We start from the raw sequence: 7,419 nt of genomic DNA, 5'->3' as shown, positions 1-7,419 counted from the left end.
CCGTGGCGGGCCTCAGTCCTGCCATCCTTTCCACAGGCTCCAGTCCCCCTTGGATAAAAGATCATGTACTTTGTTGAATCAAAAAGAAGGCCCCTCTCTCAGAGGGCTTGTCTGCACTTGAAACAGAACAGTGGTGTGGCTGCAACTCTGCTTACCCCGTCAGTGTAGACACTACCTACACTGATGGGAAAATCCCTCCCATTCACTTTGCTGAGAGACTGGAGTGTGGTGAACAGAAGAATTCTTCCAACCTCCTCTCACTGTCTATGGGCATGTCTACATGTATAACGATGACAGATGCAGATGTGTTGCTGCAGCATGTTTTGGGAAGACGCTGTATGCTGAAGGAAGAGAGCTCTCCCACCGGCATAATAAAACTACCTGTGTGAGCGGCAGACGCTATGTCAGCGGGAGAAGCTCTCCCGCTGACATAGCACAGTGCACTCAAGCGCTTATGCCAGGTTAATTTATGTTGCTCGGGGCGGGGTGGGGGAGGGGCAGTTACTCACATTCCTGAATGACATAAGTTTTGCCAACATAAGATGTAGTGTAGACATGGTCAATATCAGGGTTTAGGTCAGCTTAACGACATCAGTGTGTGTGTGTGTGTGTGTGTGTGTTTTTCACATCCCTGAGTGAGGTTGTTAAACCGACTTATTTTCTCACATAGACCAGGATTCAGTTCAAGCTAGCGCTTTATATGCCAAAAGCCCTTCCTTTGACTCTTTGGTCTCTGGTACGTGTTTGAACAAATCTGAGCAAACCACCCTGGGGCTGGTACTTCTGTGGGGCTGTTTATAATCCCAGGGATTGCAGGAATCACCCCTCACCTCCATCAGTTGTTCCTGGTAGAGCTGCAGTAACCCTCCCCATGCAGACACAGGGCCTGGCCCAGGACAGTACTTAGAATATTCATTCATTTAATACAAGATAGTCTCAAAAGATACGGCACATGGTGGCAATATCGGTCACTCCAGGGAGATAACTGCTGAGACTCCTGAGGAGGTGACTCTGCCTCCTACTCAGCTGAATCTCTAATTAATTGTGCTGCTCCCTAATCTGGATTGTTTACTTCTTCTCTTTAACTCCAGAGGTCCTGGCTGCATGGCCACAGCCCAGTCAAAACATCACTGGGGTCAGACGGGGAACTGGAGCAGCAGGGTGGCTCCTGTCCCAGCGAGGGACCAGCTCTGCCCCTGGGCTGGCTCAGCTCTGTAGCGCATAGAACTAGCTTGTCTATATTATATTCAGCAGTGATGCAAGGAACCTACAGGCCTGTATCCTGTAAGACAATAACTTCAGCAACTTTGCATAAGGCTTGAGACCTATGAACTCTGAACAGCTAAACTTTGAACAGATACAGCCCAACAGAAACCCCAAGTATTGGGGAGCTGAAAGTGGAGTGCTTAAGGGGAACTTCTGACCACAGGAACATGACTCCAACCACAGGAGTGTCAGGGCGATGAATTGACCTCCATAACAGGTACATGGGGTGCATCTACAGATACCTAACCACAGAAGGGCCATGGCAACAAATTGATGTATATGATAAGTGCAGTTCAGTCATCTCTCTGTTCTCAAGAGCGTATAAGGCATTTCTCACTTGGTCACTCAGATTTTGGCTGTGAATAATTGGACCAGCCCCAGTAGAGACAGACACGCATGGTCTGGGAATCGGAGAGTGATGTTTTTCCTTCAGTCCATATTAATAACCGTAAGAGATGTCCTGCTTCAGTCAGGCTTTGCTTAAGCGAAATGTCCAGGGAGCGAGACTCAGTGGGTGGATATTTTGAATAATCCACACATCCATTTGCATTTGAAATGTGTTATCAATCCATCCATGTCTGTGGCCCTTTCCTGTGAGCTTTCCATCAACTACTGAGCACAGAGCTTCACTAACAGGAATATTCATGACAAGTGAATGTTTAGATGACGCTGAATTCTAGGTTCAATTGCAATGTTTGAAAGTCATGCTATATGTTGGCTAGTTCCATAAGCCATCCAATCGGAGAACAGAAACAAGGCCATGTGATTTCGGTAATTCTCCATGCTCATTCATTTCAGAGTCCAATATGAGCTGCTGAGCGAGACAGAACTTCACAAATAGTTTTAATCAACAAATAAACTTGGAAACAATACAGTGGGCTTCAGTCCACCATAGGCCATAACTTCTGGCGCCCTCAGTCCCTCATTCCTCACTTTTATACTTTGTTGGTCACTCCTCCCACTCCACAATCTGCTCCATCTTTGAATCCCATGCCTCAGACAGATGGACACCTCAAGAGAATCCCAACTTCCTCCATTACAGGTTTGTTCTCTCCTCCTTTAGATCTGCCCTCTCCTTGTTCAAAGAATGACGCCATCTTTCCTCACTGACTTCCCTACCAACCATCTCCGTCATGTATTGCAAGATTTAACTCCCTCTTTACACCAGCCAGGGGTAGGGGAGAGGCCCCCCTCCCCCAACATGGACCTGCCCTGGATTTGTTGCGGCCAGGGGAGAGGAGCTCCTCTCCTTGCCCTGAGCTGCTGCAGTGAGAGAGGGCTGGGGGGAGCCCTCTCTCCCCACCACAGCCCAGGGCAGCCTACACCCTCAAGCCCCTCATCCCCATCTTCACCCCAGAGCCCACACCCCAAACCCCTCTCCCCAGCCCCACCTCAGAGCCTGCATGTCCCCACATCCCAATCCTCTGCTCCAGCACTGAGCCCCCTTCCACACCCCTCATCCTCGGCCCCACCCCAGAGCCTTCACCCCTAGCTAGAGCCCTCCCCCCTGCACCCAACCCTCTGCCCCAGCCCTGAGCCCCCTAATCCCTCATCCCCGACCCTGCCCCAGAGCCTTCACCTCTGACTGGAGCCTGCACTCCCTGCATGCAACCCTGTGCCCCAGGAATGAACTCCCTCCTACACCCCTAACCCCTCATCTCCAGTCACATCCCAAAGCCTGCAACCTCAGCCAGAGCCCTCCTCCTCCCACATCCCAACCCTCTGCCCCAGCCCTGAGCCCCCTCCCACATTCCGAACCCCTCGGCCCCACCCCCACCACATGAATGTTTTTACGTGCACCGATATGGAGGTGATGTGTCACATGTCACCTCCATATTGGTGCACATAACAAAATTCATTCCACATATGGACTTAAAAAATTAGAGGGAACAATGCCCCTCACCCCAATCAGCAGTTCTTTCTGAGGCTGCAGTAACCCTCCCCAGAGAGCAGACACTAACCCTAGCCCAGGACGGTACTTAGAACATTCATTCATTTAATACAAGATGGTCCCCAAAGATATGACCCGTGGTTGTGATATCGGTCACTCATGGGAGATAACTGATAAGTGTCTTCCTATCCACCAAGATCTTGACAACGGTCCCCTCCCTCCCTCCCAAACCCACAACGTCTAAAGTCCCACAAGCCTTGCTGGGAACACTTTTTTAGGCTCATGCCATCAGGTTATCATCAGAAGGAGGCTTGGAAAGCAGATTGGGCTAAACAAAATGTGAAAAATACACACTTTGTGCCAAATCTCACGCAGAATGTTCCTGGGTTTGACCTTCCATGGTCATCTTGGTCAACTCTGATCCAAATCCAAACCAACCATGGTAGATTCGGACGTCTAATGATCAAATGGAAAATCAAGGACTTCCCGGCATGAGAATGTGGCTCTCCACGACAGACCATCAAATATATCACTACCTACCGGCCAATTTATAAATATGAAGGAGGCATTACTGCAATAAATTCTGCTATTCCTGAGGTAGCCATTTGGCTCGATCAACCTCAGGTGAAATTGTAGTTGCTGCTGTACACCAGCCATACAAAAGAAGACAACTGAACCGCTGAGACTGCTGAGGAGATGACTCAGCATCCAATTCAGCTGGATCTCTAATTAATGTGCTGCTTCCTAATCGGCATCATTTGCTTCTCTTTGACGCCAGCAGTCCTGCCTGCATGGCCACAGCCCATTCAGTACATCATTGGGGTCAGATGGGGAATGGGGGCAGCAGGGACTGAGGGTGGCTCCTGTCCCAGTGAGGGACCAGCTCTGCCCCTGGGCTGGTTCTACTCTGTAGCCTGTTGAGTTATCTTGCCTTTATTATATTCAGCAGTAACACAAGGAACCTACAGACCTGTATCCTGTAAGATATTAGCTTCAGCAAGTTAGCATAAGGCTTGAGGCCTACGAACTTTGAACAGATAAACGGAAGCCCCAAGTATTGGGGAAATGAAAATAGAGTGTTTACAGGGAATTTCTGACCACAGAAACATGAGTCCAACCATAAGAATGTTATTGCAATGAATTGAACTACATAACAGGTAGATTGAGTGCATCCGCAGATACTTAACCACAAGAAGGCCATAACAGCACCCCAGTTTTAGTAGGTGAGTAACCACACATAAGGAAAAGAGGAGAAACCCCTACTGGCTATGTATCAAACACAGTGGTGTCAGCATATCCTATTACGTTGGAGTGTCCTTCTCCTCCTATAGGATAGTACATCAATCATCTCAACTTATTATCGTATACATCAGTTCATTGTCATGCCCCTTTTGTGGTTAGGTAGCTGTGGATGCATCCCATGTATGTGTTACATAGGTCAATTCGTTGCCATGACACTATTGTGGTTGGACTGATGTTCCTGTGGTCAGAACTTCCCCATTGTGATGAAATGGGGGGTTTCTTGGTTTTTTCCATGTTTTCCAGTGGATTGCATGCAGAGGAAGTGGGATTCAGTGTCCCTGGGTGTTACTGGTTTAATGAGGTGAGGGGAGAGGGAGTTTGTTGTTACAGAGGACTGGAGAGGGAACTTGGGAACCCAGCCGATGGCCTGGAGGACGGATTCCCCAGCGACTGGGGACCTGGTAACCTAGCGCAGGAGTCACAGCCGGTTCTGGCCAGTGGGAGGACAATGGGCTGTGAAGAGAGGATCCCAGTGACCTAACCAACCGGTTCCAGCCAGAGGGGGCCAGAGGAGGGCTGAGAGGAGGGGAGGCCCAGGCCACCCTGTTTACGACCCTATTTATTTGGAGAGAAGACAATGGGTAGAGGAGGGGCTTGGGGCTGGTGATATCAGATGCCCAGCTGGGAAGCAGAAGGACTCTGGACTGGAGAAGGGGAGCAGGCAGAGCCCATCTGGATGCAGGGGGACTGGGATGTGCTGTGCTGAGGGAGGCCAGGCCTGAGGCCCTGATAGTTTCCTGTGCTGTGTTCAACTCTCAATAAACCCTCCAGTTTTATGCTGGCTGAGAGTCACTCTGGGCTAGAGAACAGGGTTGCATCAACCCCTTCGGGGGGTAGAGGCCCCAGGGGTCCAGAGCGAGTGGACTCCCTGAGGGGGCCCACGGCAAGAAACAGGTGACCTCAGGCTCAGAGATGTGCGGTTCAAGGAGGTGGAGGGGTCTGACCCTGAGAGAGAGTGGACCCCTGCGAAGGGCTGTCTCACTGGAAGGGGCACTCCCCACGGACCGCACAGGGCCAAGAGAGGGGATGATCTGTGAGTCCGTGAAACCCGTAAACACTCTAGTTTCAGCTCCCCAATACTTGAGGTGTCTGCTGGGCCGTTTATCTGTTCAGTGTTCGTAGGCCTCAAGCCTTATGCTAACTGGCTGAAGCTAATGTCTTACAGAATACAGGCCTGCAGGTTCCTTGCGTTACTGCTGAACATAATAAACACAAATTAGTCCTATGGGCTGTAGCTCCCAGCTCCCATCCCCAGTGACTCCAGCTCCAGCCCTTCCCATGCAGCCAACTCTGGGCACCCCTAAGCCCTCAGCATCTGGCTGGGGCAGCTTCCCCCTGCCACGGCTGGGTGCCCTGCCTGCTCTGGGGCTGGGCACAGAGATCTCCCCCAACCCTGCAGCCAGGGATCCCGGGCACAGCCCTGCCCAGGGGTCTGGATCCACCAAGTCCTTCCGCTCAAGCATCCCCCCTGAGGCTAATGAGGGCCCAGGCACCTCTCCCTGGAGGGGGGAGGGCAACTTGGAATGTCTCTGTGGCGACAGTTAAACTGACACAGCGGAGGCACCCGGGGGAGCTGCGGGGGGGATTTGAGAGGGGCTGGGAAATTCAGGGGTGGAGGCAGTTCAACGGGGCGGTTGCAGGGGTAGTTTGGGCCATCAGGCACAAACAGGCTGCATTACTGAGCAGGGACATTCCTGTCTCCCCTGGGGCTGCTGTGTGGGACAGACATTTTCCATCTCTGCTGAGATAAGGACGGGGCCCTGCCCTGACCGGGCTGCCCCCCTTGGGGCTTCAGCAGGGCTCAGCTCCAGGCCACAGCCAAGGCCTTTCCCAGGCCCCTGGCAGCTGCCGCTGCCCTCTGCACCCCGTCCCATCAGCCCAGCTGGGAACCTCTGTGTCAGGCTGGGGGATTCTCACAATGGGGCTGTTTGCGACTCGCTGGCCCAAGGGAGCTGCTGCCCCGTCCCCCTCAGGCCAAGCAATTCTGGGCTATTTGAACCCAAGAGAGGGTGTCAAATTTCCCCCAGAGCAAAAGGGCCTCCCAGCAAATAACAGATTCAAGGGGAGAAAAGAAGAGAAAATGGGATGGGGTGAGGGTTGAAGGTTCAAAATAAGGGCAGCAGATGGGTGCTCTGAGCAGAGGACCCTGGACAGGGCCCATTGCTCTGGGAAAGAGCCCCCTGGGCCACTCTACCCTCAGACATGGGGCGCACGAGGAATGGAAATAGGCCACTCCTCCTTCTGGTGCCATAGATGGCAGTCTTGGCCATTGCCAGGGGGAGGCTGATGGGGAGGTCTCACCCTGTTGTGGGGCCATAGGTAGGGAGGGCATAGAGAAGGTGAGAGGGGAAAAGCACAGCCAGATGCTCACCTGGACAAGCTGAGAGAGGGGCTGTGACCTGGGAAACATGCACCAGGATCTCTAAGGTTTGACTCCGAAGTGGACAGGCTGGATGATATTGGGCTGACACCGATGGTATATGGGAGGTGGCTTGGGGGTTTGTGTGGCAGTGGCCTGATGGCCAGCTCCAGAGGGCCAGGGGATAGCAGCGGTCGGGGGACATGTGCGGTGGGCAGCGTATGGTCCCGGTGTTTGCTGACATGCAGACACATCCATTCCTTATCTCTCTTTGTTATCCTCAGGAGAGTGATATCATTCACGGTCAGCTGGTTGAAATAGGGTGCTTTTTTTAATGGGACGTTCAGAGGTGCCCGTTCCTGCTCAACTGAACAGAAATGTTCCCTGCTGTTAGCCATGCGGTGGGGGGAGAGATGAAGTGATCATCCCAGAGAATTGGGGAGGGGGGGTAATTGGGTTTGTGCTGCACATTAACCTGGAAATTGCAGCCCCTCCTTTTAAATCGCCAACCCATTTTAAATGGCCAACCCAACAGGCACTTGGTATGGGAAATGAGGGTGCTGCTGTTTGAAACCATTCCCACATGTTATGAAGGTTAAAG

At 52.0% G+C, this 7,419-nt stretch overlaps 1 protein-coding gene across 1 annotated transcript in view; it reads left to right on the top strand.

The window, feature by feature from the left end:
* LOC116815086 (uncharacterized) overlaps positions 1–7,419 on the top strand; it is a 669,588-nt gene that overhangs the window by 427,386 nt on the left and 234,783 nt on the right. The gene's annotated exons all lie outside the window — the stretch shown is intronic.

This window comes from Chelonoidis abingdonii, chromosome 4, assembly GCF_003597395.2.
Source record: "Chelonoidis abingdonii isolate Lonesome George chromosome 4, CheloAbing_2.0, whole genome shotgun sequence".
NCBI lineage: Eukaryota > Metazoa > Chordata > Testudines > Testudinidae > Chelonoidis > Chelonoidis abingdonii.
This window is presented reverse-complemented; position numbering and strand designations above follow the sequence as displayed.